The sequence below is a fragment of the Panthera pardus genome, unplaced genomic scaffold, assembly GCF_024362965.1.
Source record: "Panthera pardus isolate Hobbes unplaced genomic scaffold, ASM2436296v1 HiC_scaffold_16, whole genome shotgun sequence".
Taxonomy (NCBI): domain Eukaryota; kingdom Metazoa; phylum Chordata; class Mammalia; order Carnivora; family Felidae; genus Panthera; species Panthera pardus.
In genome coordinates, this window is record NW_026526721.1 from 139,171,187 (window position 1) to 139,190,012 (window position 18,826).

The following is an 18,826-nucleotide window of genomic DNA, read 5'->3' on the forward strand; positions in this document are numbered from 1 at the left end:
TTGGAGAAGGTTTTAAAAACACATTTAGGCAAAGACCTAAAAAATGAGAAGGAAGGAGTCGTCCTTGTGAAAAGTACAGGAAGAACATCCCAGACTGAAACACAAACACGGAGGCCCTGAGGTGGGGAGAACCATGTGATGCAGGATCATGTAGACCAAGATAGAGAGTTTGGATTTTCATTCTAAGAAGAGTGGGAAGCCATTCAAGGTTGTGAAGCAAGAAAGTGACATTATTTCAGTAGTGATTTTCCTACCCTACTTGCTGTGTGGAAGATCACTGGGGAGGAAGGCACAAGTGGAAGAAAGGAGACCAGAAAGGAGGGTATTGGTGTATTCTAGGCAACTGGTGATGGCAGTTAGTATTAAGATGGTGGCAGTGAAGGTGGGATTAGATCACCTGGACCTGTTGATGGATGGATTGCATGTGGGAGATGAGAGAAAGGACCAAGAATGGCTCCAAGTTTCTGTGGTCTTAGATGATGGCCTCATTTTACTGAGAGGAACAAAACTGGAATAGGATCTCTATGTGTTTTGGGATGAGGACAGCATAGAAAATGAGTCTTTGGGGCGCCTGGGTGGCTCGGTCAGTTAAATGTCTGACTCCTGATCTCCACTCAGGTCATGATCTCACAGTTTGTGGGTTCGAGCCCCACGTTGGGCTCTGTTCTGACAACACAGAGCCTGCTTGGGATTCTGTCTCTCCCTCTCTGCCCCTTCCCCACCCAACTTCTCTCCGTCTCTTTCTCTCAAAATAAGTAAATAAACTTAAAAAAAAAAAATGTGCTCTAACACTTCTGGGGGTGGGGAAGAAAAAAATGAGTCCTTCTTTGTGGGTATGTTAGGTTTCAGGTAGATACTAATGAGGCATCCAAATGAAGGTGTCAAATAGAAGTTAGATATAAGAGGGGCGCCTGGATGGCTCAGTCGGTTGAGCGACTGACTTCGGTTCAGGTCATGATCCGTGGTCTGTGAGTTCGAGCCCCACATCGGGCTCTGTGCTGGCAGCTCAGAGCCTGGAACCTGCTTAGGATTCTGTGTCTCCCTCTCTCTCTGCCCCTCCCCTGCTCATGCTCTGTCTCTGTCTCTGTCTCTCTTTCTCTCTCTCTCTCTCTGTCAAAAATAAATAAACATTAAAAAAATTTAAAAAAGTTAGATATAAGTAATTGGAACTTAGAGGAATGTTTTGAACTCAAGATAGACACATGAGCTTGAGCTACATGAGCTTGAGCTACATGTACATTTGGGAGACGTTCAATATATAGAAGCTCTTACCTGGCGAATGCCTCAAGCTCACCTAGAGAAGAAAGGTGTAGTGGGAAGAGGGCCCGGGATGCAGACTTAAACCTGTAGCATTTAGAGGTTGTATGGCCTGAAGGAGAAGCGAGCAAAGGGGACTGAGAGCAGGAAAATCGAGCGCGTAGTGAGTGGAAAGCATTTTGAGGTAGAGTGGTCATCAGCTCTGAAATAACACTGTGAGGTCAGGAAAGATGAGCAAGTAACCTGGATTTTACAATTTCAAATTTTTGGTGACCTTTACAAGACAGATCTAATGTAAGAGATGTGACACGAAAGAGGGGATGATTTTCAAGAAGGAAAAGATGTTTGTGTTTTTCTTTCCAGTTAGAAGATTTCATGGTGTTTATTCAGGGGAGGTACATTAGTATTATCAGATTTTTATACTTTAGGGCAGAACTTTTTTTAACATCATGTAATTGTTTTCCTTGGGAGAGTGTTTCTCATTTTTGGTGTATTCTCAAAGGATTTTTGAGATTTGGGGCGGGGAAGGTTCCTCTCCCCAGCCCACTAGAAAAAAGTTAACTTCCTATTTTAGTAGATTCAAGTTCTTTGTGATCTTTATGGCTTCCATTGTAGTATGGATATCATATGTAAGTAGTGCTGGGTCCGTATATCACATGTTGATGAATATCTTTAGCAGGGCTTACTTTGAAAATACTAGGGAGTGGATTAATTGGAAAATCAGTAAATTGCTGCTGCCATCCTTAAATTTTTTTTACATGCTTTGATTTGTGTCGACCTTTTGTATACTTGTGGATGCATGAGAATGAGTGGGTACATGTGTATACTTTTAACACAGTGTAAATTGTTCATCATACTCAATTTTTTCATCCTTTTAAGATTGGCTGTTTTGTTCAAGCTTTACATTGAAGTTACCTGGAATTCTTAAAGCATCATCGTATAAGCATCCTCATTCCAATCATTTACCAACCACATTTTATTTATTATTTTGTTTTATATTATCCAGGTAGTCTTGGTCCTGTGTAACATGATAATTAAAGTTGTCCCTTTTTCTGAGAGTGGTCTTCTAAGACACATACTTGTAAAGTACACATAGGAAGCCAGGGAACAGTAGGACAACTAGAGTCATTGTTAAATGTGGGTAGTAATAGTTTCATATAAGAAAATGTCATGATGGAAATGTTTATCTTCGGACTTCTCATTAGAACAGTATGTGTACAAAGTAGCTTGTGTGTAAAAATTCAGATGCCAGATTCCCATTCAAATGTGGGTGTGAGGGGTTTGGGGGAAGTGATAACGGGAGACATTCTAAGTGGTCTAGTTGTGGTGTCCTTTTACTCATGTCATCACGAAAATTACCAGTCAAGTACTTTACTACACTTTTAGTCTTAAAAACATAGTATATCTCATTGACGTTAGCTTTGTTTAAAAGTGGGTTCTTAGCGTTATGATTGATACTTTTCACATTTTCTAACCATTAGAGGTTCTCTTCTAGTGTGCTTGTACAGTAAATGAGTATTTGGAGGAGAAATTATTTGTGGTGTGTCTTATTCAGATAACTTTGACAAATTTCTAAATTAAAATCGATGACCTGGAGAAATGGTTTTTATTTGTATAACATGAAGCTTCAGGCTCAAATCCTGGTACTGGAGGTCGCCGGGCAAGATGAAGGCAGCCTGATTGTGCTGCTTGGTGAGGTCAGTGACTCGGATTGTCTTATAGAGGGATACAGAGTTCTGGGAGCATTGAGGGTAGACTTCAGAAGTTTTCGGGATTGGAAGACATTCTTACAGTTCAGATTGTTAGTTGGGATCACACAAACGTTAGTAGGCACTGCCAGAGGGAATCAGATGATAACTTGTGGAGCCACAAGTGTTTGGCTACGTAGGAAGTTTGTTCCGCCAAAAACGTAAGTTTCTCCTTCCTCCTCTATGGGAATACGTCTCAGCTTTTCAAGGTAACTTATTGGAATTGGCTTTATAAAATTTTATTTCTTAGTAGACTTTGCTGAAGCACATTTATCCTAAAGAAAGAGATGTTGAATTGGTATACATCAAAGACTGTAAAAGAAAACATTTGTTTTATAACAAGCACCCAGGAGGATATTCTTCTAAACATGAAAGATAACTTTCCTCTAACCTAAGTAAATATTTCAAACCAAATGTATGTTAAGTGATTATAGTAATGTGTGAGCAGAGACTAGCAGTAAAGATAGCAATATCATACATTACTTAATAGTATGTGATACTTCTTTGGCTTTGGTCCTTTTTCTGAGCGATTGTTTCTATGAGAGTCCTCAGGATGCATAGATTCATTTTTCAGCTAGACTGGTAGCCTTCCCAGAAAATGTTTCTTCTCTGTAGTTTAGTATCCTGAGATGTTTTCACATCTGAAGTGTTTATTACATAGTAAACACTGTCAAGTGATATGGACCAGTCCTAAAATAAACCATATGCTGAGGACACAATTCTTGTTAGAACTGAAATTGGAAATTGGTTTCTATTTTCTCTGGCAATACTGCTAGATTCTATGTAGATGCAGGGGGTTGTACTACTACTTTTACTGCAGCAATTTCACATTTACGTATATTGGGAGGAAATTCTATATTGTAGTACCTGCAAGTTAAAACGCTGTGACTGGGGGGGGGTGGGGGAAGCTATTAAGATCTTGGAGTCCAAATTAATGTTTGTGATGGAAATTTTATAGCTAAATGGATTGGCTGCTCCCTTCTCTGTACTCTTCTCTTGTGTCCTAATTATTATGTGGTGTGTATTGATAAACAAATTTTTATCCATTCTCCATTCTGTTGCTAGATTACTGCTATGTTCTTCTTTTTCCAGAGCCGTTCTTGAAACCTTTCTACATGGGTGTTTGTTACACTCCAACTCTCACTGCTTTCCAAAGACTTAGACTCCCCAGCCTTTTCAGTAAGCCCCTCCAAAACAGTTGTCTTCAGTTCTGAAGCTTCTCTGATCTCTGGCAAGCCTCTATCTCCTGTAGTGTGTGGTTTGTGTGTGTGGATAACATATACACATTGTCTTTGACCTGGAGATTCATAAAAAGAAATGCTATCTTGAGGCGCTTGGGTGGCTTAGTTGGTTGGATGTCCGACTTCAGCTCAGGTCGTGATCTCACGGTCCGTGAGTTTGAGACCCCCGTCGGGCTCTGTGCTGACAGCTCAGAGCCTGGAGCCTGTTTCAGATTCTGTGATTCTGTGTCTCCCTCTCTCTCTGCCCCCCCCCTCCCCCCCATGCTCTGTCTCTGTCTCTCTCAAAAGTAAATAAACATTAAAAATTAAAAAACAAAAAAGATGCTATCTTGTTTAAGGGGGTAAGTCAAATCTCAGGATACCTAATGACATTACTGCAGGCTTAATTTGCATTTTCCTTTCTGGATAAACTCTTTGTCAGTTAACTCTTGCATTTTTGGCTTTCTTACACCCAGGTGTGCCCCCTTCCCTTACTGCCCCTTCTAGAAAAAAAGGATTAACAACTTGGGTGAAGTTTTCTCAGAAATTTCTTCTGGACATACTCACTTGAGTAAAAAAAAAAACAAGAGTTTGTAGACACTTGACTCTTTGAGGGAGAGATACAATTGGGTACATCCAGACTGTATCTATGAATTGTTACTGGCCTAACTTTGAAGGTATGATTCATTCCGTAACAGGTATTTATATGGAGTCTAGTAGGGCACTAGTTATGTTCCTCGAATGAGTTTTTAAAATATGTAACCTACTGAACACACATTATTTGCATCATGAGAATTGTCTGTACTTATTAATAACAACAGATTTTTGTTTGTTCCAGCTAAGTCTTCGTAGTAGTTTTGCAAGTGTATTGAGGCCTGGCAGGGTTATCTGTGACTCAGCCGGGGTGGGCGGGGCAGTCTCCTACCTGCTCCATCTGTGTTCTCTGCCTGTTTAACTGTGAGCCAGGCTGAGTAGTACGCATCATTGAGCGGACTGCCAATACTTAGGTCTCTGCCTGACCTGGCCTGTTCCATCGTAGAGCCCTTTGACTTAAGATATAGCTGTAACCAGCTGCTCCTCACCGTATTCAGTTCATTCTAACATTTACTGAGCATTTCCGGTTGTGCCAGGTCCTGGAGATAGAGCAGTAAAAAAGACAATGTCCCTTTCCTAATGGGCCTTACATTCATATGGAGGGAGGGACGATTTAAAAATGTACAAAAGTAATTTCAGTACTAAGGAATTAAAACAGGGTAATGGCATAGTGAGCGACTAAGCTGATTGGGTCACTGTTTTAGGGAGGTGGCCATGAATGATGACCAGGACGTAGGCATGAGAAAAACATTTTAGGCAGAAAGACAGAAAATAGGTGCTGCGTGGGGGAAGGCCAGCATGGCTGGATGTTGTGCATAAGGATGAGAGTGGTAGGAGATGAGGTAGGCAAGAGTCAGATGATACTAATTTCAGTAGAAAGCCATTGGAGAGTTTTAAGTAAAGGAATGATATACCACCACACTTAGCCTGTGCTTGAATATTTCACATAAAACTTCCAACTTATAAAAAGCTTTTGGAGATACTCTTTGTAAATATCTTTTTTTTTTTAACATTTATTTATTTTTGAGACAGAGAGAGACAGAGCATGAACGGGGGAGGGTCAGAGAGAGGGAGACACAGAATCTGAAACAGGCTCCGAGCTCTGAGCTGTCAGCACAGAGCCCGACGCGGGGCTCGAACTCAAGGACTGCGAGATCATCCCCTGAGCTGAAGTCGGCCGCTTAACCGACTGAGCCACCCAGGCGCCCCGTAAATATCTTTTTTTAATGGACGGATTTACTGACATTTTCTTACGTAAAGTTTCTTTTACGTCTGGATATAATTGATATGTCTTCATACCCATTATGTCTAGATATCTGTATCTATTATATCTAGAAATTGTATAAAAATTAGAGACCTGCTACCCCCAATTTGTGTCTAAACCTGTGAAGGGAAGTAGAACAGTACTTAGCGCGTCTTTACGTAATGGATGGGTGAAAGTATGAATGCTCTGTAATGCACACCTACGTTCAGAGCCAACAAAAGCAGCTTGTCAGTCGTCTTTGTAATCTCTTCACCTGGCTTCCTCATTGTCCGTTTGACGTGCAGATAGCCTCAGTAGGCCAGTGTGGAAGCATCAAGAGTTTGGCCTTGTATCTCTTTAAAAGCAGGAACAGCAAATGAGAGCTTGAGGAAGCAATAACCCTCAGTAGTCTGGGAGGCAGCTTGCCAGATTTCTTCTAGTCCCCACATGGTTATCTGTGATACTGAAAAGCTTTATCTATGCATTGGGAAGTCCCAAATCTTTGTGATATGACCATATAGAGAGAATGCTTTCCAGTTTCTTTGATTTGGTAAATGCTTTTATGGAATAATAATTTTGTCGTAATTTTTAGTTACAGTAGCCGAGATATTTGGAGTAAAGAGGACATGTAGGCCAGACACAGGTTAAGGCTATAAAACAGATTGATAGTGATATAAACGTTTTTAGATGTGTATTTGAAATTTCAGTTAGAAAAAAACCAAAACAAAAAACAAATTCTGTTACTGCAACTCTTTTGATTAGTTTTTATGCTATAAAATGACTTATAAAATGAAATGTAATTCCAGGGTATCTTAATAAACAATTACAGGGGGTTTGGGGTTACATTGATAAGAAATTCAATCATTTCATGATGAAGGTAATTTTTCTTACTGAAAGACCCGTTTTTTTGTGATTATTTTTTCCCCTGAGCTAATAATAAACAGCTAAGAGAGAGGCCCCTAGGAAAATTGTTTTTCACTTATCCATTATAGAAAAAAATTACACATGTCATTCTCAGAATTCTTGAGGGGACGAAATTTCAGTGCAAACATGATTTAGGAGTTTACTTAAAGGGAAACAGCACCAATAATACAAAATAATTAAAATGCAAAAAAACTTTAATTTGAATTAGACTTTGAAATGAATTTTGGTAATTATATTGTAAAATGATATGAATATGTTCAGTACTCTGGGTATTCACTTTATACAAAATACTGAATAATGGAAAGCCTGATTTGTGATATTTTGGACAACTCTTTAGACTTACAGTACAAATCTTAGCTTCTTTTTGCTTCATATTCTGTGTTGTAGAGATTCTAAAAATAGAATAAAACTTTAATAAAAATGATAGCAGCTAACCTTATGTGAATATGATTGTTCTCATTTTACAGATAAGGAAAAGAGAAGCTTAAAATGGTTAATTAAGTAGCTTGCCTAAGGGCACTCTGCTCTTGAGTGGTGAAGCTGGTACTTAGATCCTGGCCTTCAGAGCCTTTATGCCTAACCATGATACTCTACTGCCTCTTACAGTACCTCTGTGAATTGTAGGCCTTACATCGAGTTGTTTATTGCTTGTTAAATTTTATTCAGCAGAAATGTATGTAAATTTTAAAAAGTAAGGGGCACCTAGGTGGCTCAGTCGGTTGAACAGGCAACTTTTGATTTTGGCTCAGGTCCGTAATCCCAGGATTGTGGGATTGAGCCCTGTGTCAGGCTCCTCACTGAGCATGCAGCCTGTTTAAGATATTCATTCATTCTTTCTCCCCCTCTCCCATCCTCTCCCCCTCTCTCCCATCCTCTCCCCCTCTCTCCCTCCCTCTCTCTCTCCCTCCCTCCCTCTCTCTCCCTCTCCCTTTCCCTCCCTCTGCTCCTCTCCCCAGCTCGAGAGCACACTCTCTACAAAAAACAAACAAACAAAAAAACTCTTTAAAAAGGTAGGCTTATTTCACAACATAGCTACTGAGTTGCTGATGCTGTTTCATCAGGCTGGCCATTTACTTCTACATGTTCTCCGGCGTAGGTTTGATCATCATGGTATTCCTCTTTAAAAAATTTCAGGCCTCCAGTTGCCTTTAGAATGAAGTGTCTGAAATTGCCTTTTATGAGATATAAACTTCTTAACAACCTGATTTTAGTCTACTGTATTCCTATCTTATTGTTTAACCTCCCATTATTTACTATATTCCATCTACTCCTTGGAATATTCCCTCTCCCAGTTTCTATCCTTATTATCCTTCAAGACTCAGATAAAACTGATTCACTCCACACTGTCTCATCTGTGTCTCATGACATGTACTTCTTTATAACATTTACCTATTCATTTATAGTCATTTGTGTCTGTCACTGCAACAGATTAAGTTCTTTAAAATGTGATTGTTCTATTTCTTGCACCCAACATCAGGAGATAACCTAAAAAATTTGAAGGATTACTGAAACAAATTACAGTATTTGATTAGTACAGTAGTTGTGTAAATGTTATCAGGGCAGTTCTTTAGATGTTAACGTCAGTCACTGAGAAGGTATAGTCAAGTTGAAGTGACTAAACCATAGAGTCAGTTTTAATTTCTTGTTGGTAAAAAAAAAAAAACCAAAACCATTTCTGTTCTTTTATGTTAAATATAATATTTATCCTTAAGATTTTAAATATAGGTTTAATTTTTAAGAAAATACAGTATGTATACCTAGTGATTTAAAATTTAGATCAGCTTTACAAAATGAGAAAATGGGATCTTTATTTAGATATTTGCTTATGTTAGTTGAAACATTTGCTAGTAAAGGCAATGGAATTGCTGTGTTATAGATAGACATGTTACTTTTGCAATAAAATATTAGAGTAATAGCTACCATCAGGAAAAAAGACTTGAAAATTTTTGACCGAAATTTGAAGTTGAACATTTATGTATCTGCGTGCCATAGTACTGAATTAGAATGTGTGGAGATAGAAAAGTGTCATAGATGCTCTCAACATAGAATGACAAAGAGTGAACAAGACACTGTACATTAAAGCTTATTAGTGACTAAGATATAAATTTATGATTTTTATTATTTTCTTTCATCTAAACTTTTTGTCATGTGATTGCTCTGACTTCCAGTCCTGTCCCTGTCCCAGCACTCATGTGAAGAGAGAAAAGCCCACTTATAACTGGGGTTTACTAGTGGTTGGAGGGAGGGGAAGAGCGGTTCCTGAATTTGCCTGGGGGTGGGTTGGACCCTCCAGCAATTATGGCAAGCCCAAGAAAGGGGTTGAGAGTAGCAGCCCCTGCCTCTTTTCCTTGAGGTGAAATGTGGGAAAGAAGTAAAACGGGAGAGGGTTTATACAGATTGAGGGAGCAAAAGGGAAAGGTTAGAGGCCTTTGGAAGAACTGAACTGAGCTAATGAGAGAAGGCAAAGGAAAAAGAACTGAAGAGAGAAAAAGGGTCTAGAGAGAGCTTACATATTTCTTGAGGTTAGAAATGGGGTTGTGTGTGTGTTTCTCCCCCCAGGCTTAATTTGGTACCTTGTACAGATAAGAAGTATCTGAAAGAGAAACAGAAAAGGAAAGGAGATACCTCTCCTCCAGAGAGTTTGAGACCGTTAGCGTGGATTGGTTGGCTCTGCTGGTCCTGGGTTCCTCAGACAGCAGCCCCCCACAGTTGGCCATTGTTTCAAAATGTCTGTAGAGAGGCCCTGGAGTTTGTTAGAATATTAACGTGCTACATGTTCTCCTTCTTTCTCGTTTCCTTTTTATTACTTAGCTTGCTACACACCTGGAATTTTGGCTCCAGAATAATTTAAAAGATGATTTGCTAAGAAAATATCTTTGGAAAAAAATCATGCCTATACAATTCTTTTAAAACTACTCCCTGGGCCTTTGGAGGACCCTCTATTTCTTCTTTTTAAATTTTTTTTTAATTATTATTTTTTTTTAATGTTTATTTTTGAGAGAGAGGGAGACACCAAGTCTGAAGCAGGCTTCAGGCTCTGAGCTATCAGCACAGAGCCTGATGAGGGGCTCAAACTTGCGAACCAGGAGATCATGACCTGAGCCAAAGTCAGATGCTCAACTGACTGAGCCACCCAGGTGCCATTCTTTTTTTTTAGTGTTTATTTATTTTGAGAGAGAGGGAGTGCGTGCGCATGTGAGGGAGAGGGGGCAAGGGGGGTGGGTGGAGAGAGAGAGAATGAGAATGCAAATGAATCCCAAGCAGGCTCCATCCATGCTGTCAGATCAGGGCCTGACTTGGGGCTTGGTCTCACAAACCGTGAGATTGTGATCTGAGCCAAAATCAAGAGTTGGACACTCAACTGACTGAGCCGTGCAGGCACCCCTCTTTTTTTTTTTTTAAATTGAGGTATAATTGGTATATTCTATTAGTCAGGTGTACAACATAGTGATTCAGCGTTCATGTAGTTGACCCTTGAAAAACACAGGTCTGAAATGTTGTGGGTCCACTCAAATGTGTGTGTGTGTGTGTGTGTGTGTGTGTGTGTGTGTGTGTGTGTGTGTGTTTTACTGTACTGGTAAATATATTTTCTTGTTCTTATGATACTCTTTTTTTTATGTTTACTTTTGAGAGAGAGAGCATGAGTGGGGGACAGGCAGAGAGAGGGAGACAGAGACCGAAGCAGGCTCGAGGCTCTGAGCCGTCAGCACAGTCTAACACAAGGCTTGAACCCATGAACAGTGAGATGATGACCTGAGCCGAAGTCAGACACTTAACTGACTGAGTCACCCAGGCGCCCCTTCCTTATGAGATTCTTAATAACATGTTCTTTTCTCTAGATTACTTTATTTGTGAGACTACAGTATATAATACATGGAAATGTACAAAATAGGTGTTAAGCAACTGTTGAGGTTATCAGTAAGGCTTCCAGTTAACAGTAGTCTATTAGTAGTTAAGTTTTGGGAAAGTGAAAATTTACATGTGGATTTTCAGTTGTGTGTGGGAGTGGGGAGGTAGATATCCCTCACCCTTATGTTTAAGGGTCAACTCTGTTAAATGATCACCACCGTAGGTAGTTACCATCTGCCCACCATGACAGAATTCATTACAGAATTTTTTTTCCAGGTACCTCTTTGAGGGCTACGTTCAAAACTTGCTCACCTACTATTTGTTAGTTTATCTGTTTGGTAGCCATAAAAATACCTACATTGACTACCCTACTGGGAAGTCAGCAGAATCAAAAAAACTCTTTGTTCCAAGGAGACGTCATCTCTACTTTATTCACGGTTTCTATTACACCTGGTACCGCTGGGCTCGACAGACAGCACCTCAAGCATATGTTGACAGTGCTTTTACGCTGTTCTACAATCTACAAAGATATGAGATATAACGAAATCACCTTACATCCGATCCTTTAATTGCTCTTGCATCTTTCTTTACCCTTTCCTATTCTCAATTGTCCTAAATTCATCTCAGTTGCTATTTCATGGAAAGATGTTAAGTTAGTGTGTTTAAGAATTGCCTGAGAACTTTCAAAAAGCGTAAATTACAATGAAACATCCACCTGTAAGGGAATTAATAAATTACTGAATCTTCATACACTGATTTTAGTTGTGTGTGTGTGTTAGTATACTTTGCATATACTTTGAATGATACAATGACTATATTTTAAGAAATGCTTATTTTTACAATATCTATTTTTATGTGTGTGTGTGTGTGTTTATATATATTATTGTCTCTTGGTGTCACTGTCTTCAACCCCTTTAAGAACAGAACCCATAGAGATGGGCACATATCCCAGTCCTCTTGTGCAGTGGATGTTGTTACATGACTAAGTTTGAGTTAAAAAGATGTGAAGAGAAATGATGCATGTAACTTCCAGGTCATGTCCTTCAAAAGGAAGCTCTGTATACTGAAATTTCCTTTCCCACTGCTGAGAATTTGTGACAGTGTGAACAGAGGTAGAGGCAATATGATGAGAATTGAGGACCACCTTGGCAGAGCATCTCTGGATGTCCTCCCTGTTCTGAGCCACGTGCCTTCCTGGAGATAAACATAGATCTTTACCAAACAGCTGAATTTATAGGGTTTTTGTTTTAGAACATCTTAGCCCATTACCTCAGAATACAACATGATATCTATAATTTCTTATGGAACAGAAAATCATTAAATTAGCACCTACAAGAAATGCCATTCCTTGAATAATGAAAACAGCAATCAATATTCCTCTCTACCCCATGCCTGGTCCCAAGGTAGGTGGTGGAGATGCTGTTGAAGTGAGAAAAATTGCTCTCTTGAAGCTCCAGACATTTTTTTTTTTTTTATAATGAGATATAATTGATGTAACATTAGTTTCAGGTGTATAGCATAATTCAATATTTGTATTACATTGTGGAATGATCACATAAATCTAGTAGCATCCATCACCACTTGGTTATAAATATTTTTGTGTGTGATTGGAGCTTCTAAGATCTGCTTTTTTAGCAACTTTTGGTTACATAACACGGTACTGTTAACTGAGTCACCGTGCTATTACATTACCAGGGCTGACTTATTTTATAACTGAAGTTTGTACCTTTTAACTTCCCACCCCCTGCCACTGGCAACCACTCGTGAGTTCAATTTTGTTTTTTTTAATTCCACGTGTAAGTAAGATCAAATGGTATTTGTCTTTCTCTGACTTAGTTCTCTCAGTATATAATGCCCTTAAGGTCCACTAATTGTTGTTGCCCATGGCGAGATTTCATTCTTTATTATAGTTGAATAATATTTCTTTTTTTTTTTAAACATTTAATTTGAGAGAGAGCTTGCCAGAGAGGGACAGAGAGAGAATTCAAAGCAGGCTCTGTGCTGTTAGCACAGAGCTCAGCATGGGGCTTGATCCCATGAACGGTGAGACCTGCGCTGAAATCCAAAGCGGGACGCTTAACTGACTGAGCCATCTAGGCCCCCCGAATAATATTTCATTGTACACACACACACACACACACACACCCCGTTTTCTTTATCCGTTCGTCCTGTGATGGACACAGTGTTTCTGTGTCTTGGGTGTTACAAATAGCACTGCAATGAACACGTGGTACAGATATCTTTTTTGAGGTAGTGTTTTCGTTTTCTTTGCGTAAATATTCCATGTGTTGGCTGTTGTAAACAATGCTACGGTGAACATACGTCTTTTCAGATTGGTGTTTTCATTTTCTTTGGATAAATACCCAGAAGTGGAATTCCTGGATCATATGATACTTTAATTTTAATATTTTAAGAAACCTCCATACTGTTTTCCACGGTGGCTGTACCAGTTTGCATTCCCACCCACAGTGTACAAGGTAGAGCCCTCTATTTCTTAAATGCTTGATCTTAAGTGCTGGGTCTCTGGGCCATGCTTGGTCCTCATTCAGTAATAAGCCTTTCAGGATGATGTTCAAATCTATTCTAAATCTTTTATATGAAGTCTTCTACTATCTCCTTGATAGGACCATTGGTCATTATCATATAAATAGGTTTAGGATTGGGTGCCTGGGTGGTTCAGTGGGTTAAGTGTCCGACTTTGGCTCGGGTCACGATCTCGTGGTTTGTGAGTTCAAGCGCCACGTCGGGCTCTGTGCTGACAGCTCAGAGCCTGGATCCCACTTCGGATTCTCTGTCTCCCTCTCTGCCTGTTCCTCCCCCCCTCGCACTCTGTCTCACTGTCTCTCTCCAAAAAGTAAGAAAAAAATTTTTGTTAATAAGTTAAATTTAGGATTCACAAATGTCGGCCTTCTTTGTCCAATCCCCATTAAACATAAAAATCTAAATCACAAATAATGGAGAATTGTAATGTTTATAACAGCAGTTTTTCTTGACAACCTGAAATCCGTTGAATCTAAAAACATGCAAAAATATTTCGGTTTAGAAAAGCAGAACAGAGTAAGGAGCGCTGTGAGTGAATCTTGGAGCGGGGCAGCTTTGGGGTTTTGGACGTACGGAAGCTCTTCCTGAGAGACCAGCGCAGTGCTTGGAGCAGTGGGTTAGCTGCTGCTTTTTCTCGTGCCCTTACTTGTGACCTCTTCTCCATTCACCGAGATGCGGAACCTCTCGCTGCCTGCGAGTGATGGTTGCTCTCTCTCCCTGTGTCCTGCAGTCGGGAATGGGTGGAGCCAGATGACTGCTCACAGTTGGAGCACCGAAGTCCCAGCGTTAGATCCCCCGCGGAGGTGTTGGTCATGGAACCACAAAAGCAGTAATAGCGGACTCCAACTTCTAGGCTGTTCCTGTGGGTCAGGCTTTGTTATAAGGGCTTTAAATGTAGAAACTGATGTAAAATTTAAACCCTTCCTATTAGTGGGTAGTACTCTCACCATTTTACGGTGATGAAATCCGGTCATAGGTGATATATATAGCTAGTAAATGGAAGAATTCAGAGAGGATCCCAGCCAGTCTTGCTCTTCTAGGGCCTGCGGCTCTCAACCCCCTGCTTTGGGGAGAGTTAGGGAGTTTATATCTGATAGCACTTTTGTTATTAAGTAAGACGATGTTGCAAGTAACAGAACTGTAATTCTAACTCATTTAAATAAGAAGAGGAGGTCATTATAAGGGTATCCAAGGATGTGACTGATCACTCAGAACTGAAATGTTCTGGGTACCAGAAACAGCAGAAGCCAGGGATTTCTCTCTCCTGTTTCTGTCTGCAAGTATGTATTATTTTTCTCACAATGCAGACTGCTGCTAGCTGTGCCCCACAGCCTGACTGGAGGAAAAGGCAGTTACCAGAGAGGGACAACCAACTTTTTTTTTTTTTTTAGCCAGTTCTAAAATTTCTGGGTATGGGGCCAGTTAGTAAGTTAGTACACCTTGATAGATTCTAGACCAACCCCAGCTAGTTTGGTAACTAAAGTAAAAGGGTCCAAATGATACTAGTGTTGATAGTTACTTTCACAAAATAGATATTGGTTTCTGATAGAAGAAACCTATTCACTTAGCTTTTAATTACTGGCTGTTTGATTTTCTTCAGTACTTTAAGCTCTTGAGGGTATACACCATGCCAGCCACCTAGCACAGTGCTTGGAAAATGGCAGCTGCTCAAATGTTTACCGAATAAATGAAGGAATAAATGAATAATTTTCCTCCAGAAGGAATACTTAGAAAAGTAGAATTCAGTTTTCTGGTCATTGTCCAAGAAATAGCATAGATACAAATAGTCTGTTGGAATAAAACCTACATTTTTTAGCAAGGAGAAGGGACTGTATTTTTCCTGTGGTGTGGAAACCTATAAGGGAAAATATAAAATATTAAAGTTAATTTTAACTATATAGTACGACATCTCCTTTTGTTGTTTTGCTTTTTTTCCTCCCCTTTTTCCTCAATGTCTTATGTTTGTCTTTCGGAACTTCCTTTATGTATAACTCCTTTATCTCTCTCAGCAGAGTATAAAATGGAGGGTTTTTTTTTTAAGTTTTTTTCTTTTTTTTTTTTTTTTAAAGTTTATTTATTTTGAGAGAGAGCGAGAGAGAAGAGAGCAAGCGGGGTAGGGGCATTGAACTCATGAACCATGAGATCATGACCTGAGCCAAAGTTGGATGGACACTCAGCTGACTGAGCCACCCAGGTGCCCCTATTTTGTATTTTTAAAATATAAGTTCTGTGCTTCTTGTTCCTAACCTAGAAAAATGAGTGGTATATGGTGTGTGCCTTCCTTGAATGTGAACCATTCAATAGTCATATATAAGAAAGTGAGAATTTAATAGACTATCCCACTGGGGAAGATTTGTTTCCTAGACACCTTTGGAAGCAGCTACATTAATGAATTTAATTTGGTTTATTATTTTAGATAATAAATTGTTTTCCCCCATTTTTAGAATATTAATACAGAGTTAGGTTGGAAGATACAAATAAACAGTGATTCAGAAAGCCACATGAGGTCTGAAAGCCATCCTGAAGCAGTACTTAACAAAGGATTAAATTTAATGCATTAGAGAGCATGTTGGAAAGCAATGACAACATTAGCAAAGCAGGAGGGAGAGTAATTTATTGTATTTTCAGCAGATTTTGTTGTCTGTATAAAGAAAATTATAGGCATGACAAGAAGAAAGAAGTTGTTTAAGATGCCAGAAGTTTTATATCCAAAAACTTCAACTTTTGATAGATGACTTAACAAATTAACTCTTGGTCCACATGCAGACATTTTTTGAAATGTCCTAGGGTAAGGCCTTTACAACTTCTTCATGAGGCCCACAACCTTAATTATTACGTAGCTGTGCAGTTATCTTTGCTATAATAAAAGCTTGATTTTGAGTATCACAAATGTGAATTCAGATCTTAACTCTGATTCTGACTCCTACTGCTACTGCGGCTGCCGCTGCTGCTGCTGCAACCTTGGGCAGATCCCTTCACCACTCCCTGTATTTCCTCATCTGATTAGGGATAATAACCCTCATCAGATTCTTCCTTCCCATAGCTCTTCTTTTTTATTTTATTTTATTTTATTTTGTTTTATTTTGTTTTGTTTTGTTTTGTTTTTTAATTTTCTAATTTTTTAATTTTTATTTTTTTTAAATATGAAATTTATTGTCAAATTTGTTTCCACACAACGCCCAGTGCTCATTCCAACAGGTGCCCTCCTCAATGCCCATCACCTACCCTCCCCATAGCTCTTCTTTGTTTACCACAGTGTCCTGTTCCCTTTGAGATTAGAAATTGGATCTTTGTTTTCCTACAAGTTTACTCTGTAAATGTTTTTTAAATTAATATAATGGGAGCTTCCACTTAGGGGAAAATTTCTTTAAATATGATAAACTCAGTTTGGGAGCAGGTAATAATGGTTAGATACAGTTATTGGTTTTACATTTCCTTATAAAGTCATCTTTGATTGCTGCCCAGTCTCTTAAAGTCTTTAAAAAAGTAATGCACGGTCCCTTTTCTCTTCTCTTAAGTTAATGGAATTTCTTTTTAAAATTAAAAGGACTTTATATTGAATTTTAAGACTTGGGGTATTCCCTGTAATGTATATACAAATCAGAGTGAGGAATCACTGCACCAACTGGTCATATTTAAAATTCAGAAAAAGAACAGAAGACTGGACTAGTTGTACAGTGTTTTAGCCTTTTTAAGGTTTTGCATATTGAGTTATTTAGTTGAAATAATCACTTACAGCAGTCTTGCAACGCGTGTTTTATGTTTAGTGCAGTGGTTCTAGACCTTGATTGCTGTTTCAATTATATATAGTTTAAAAAAAAATAACAGATGCCACCCCATTGAATCATCTTCAGGGGAATCTCAGGCATCTGCATTAAATTAAAATGCAGAAGCCAGGGAAGTAATGCGTATTTTGCATATTGTATACTTCTGGTCAATTGCTGTTTTTTTATGACATCATCATAAATTATTAAAGAAGACAAAACAGTCATTCAATTTTGGAAACTTTAATTTTCCAGATTTTTAGAAGGAAAATCTCAGGGTCAAAATAAGTATAGCTTTGAAGAACTTTGGTGAATTGCGACTGCATTAAATTTCAGTGTGTTCTGTGCATAATCTTCAGAAATCCTCAAAATAAAAGGTTCATTTCAACATGTAATGGCTTTATACTTAACGGCATTAGGAAGAAAGGGAGGGAAGGGTTCAGCATCTGTTTCTTCTGAGTTTTAAGCTATTTCTAATACCTCTTTTCAGCTGCTGCTTTTATGATTTAGTTGTGTAGGAAATACCAGATAGATATCTCAGAAAAAACTTTTGAGCTTTTACTACAGATGCTGAGGTTACTTTTTACGTTACATGGGCCTTCTGGAATAAGAGCTATTTAGGATATAGGTGAAATACGTGGAAACAGTCAAGAACTAAAGCATTTCAAAGTCTTGTGAATTCACAAGTGTTTCAAGCACAATTTTTATAACTAAAGTAAATAGGAATATCCAAAATGAATATTCAGGTAATAAAATTAGCAATTCATTCATGGAATTTAGGCAACAGCTGATTTACAGTACTACATAAAAAAATAGGTTCTCATTTCACTTATTGCTTACAAGTTTTCAACTATAATGCATTCACTTGTTTAACATCAGATACCTTTCACATGTCAGGAACTGTACTGGGGGATATGTGTAAACAAGACAGACTAGGGGCGCCTGGATGGCTCAGTCGGTCAAGCTTCCGACTTCGGCTCAGGTCATGATCTCACGGTTCATGGGTCCAGCCCCCACGTCGAGCCTGGAGCCTGTTGTGGATTCTGTCTCCCTCTCTGCCTCACCCCCACCTGCGTGCACGTGTTCTCCCTCCCTCCCTCTCTCTCTCTCAAAAATGAATAAATGTTAAAAACAAAACAAACTCCAAAAACAAGACAGACTATGTCCAGTCCTTATTGGAGCTCTTTGTCTGGGAGAGCAAGAGATTTTAAACAAATAAAGGGGCTCTACATGTTACTCTGAAAACTACAAAGTGCTTCTGTTCTGGTCAAAGGCAGTTCTCTGGTTCTTTCTCCAAAAGAGCAATATTGGCTTTTCTTGGAAATTTTAGAGAGCTGAAAGGGAACTTAGATTTACTTCACTTCTTCATTTTATAGATGAGAACACTCAGATCTAGGGAGGTGATGTGACTTTCGTAAAATGGCACAGCTGAAGACTGGTATGGTTGGGGATAGAACACCAGTCTTCTGATTACTGCCCATGCAAGAGTAAGTGACATGTGGCAAACAAGATCATGCACAGAATCTATTCATTGATCTGCTTTATGTTGTCTTTGCGCTAGATTGCTGAGATTACTCAAAATGAAGAAGATAAAGTTTTATAATTAAGTAGTTCACATTCTAGAGTGAAAGGCAGTTTTGGAAAGAAAAACATCTGTGAGGGAGTTACTTGTTTGTTACTTGTTTA

The 18,826-nt window shown here is 38.9% G+C and overlaps 1 protein-coding gene across 2 annotated transcripts in view; it reads left to right on the forward strand.

The window, feature by feature from the left end:
• The window catches only part of UBE2E1 (ubiquitin conjugating enzyme E2 E1), an 81,498-nt gene that overhangs the window by 18,698 nt on the left and 43,974 nt on the right, over positions 1–18,826 (forward strand). The window lies entirely within an intron of this gene.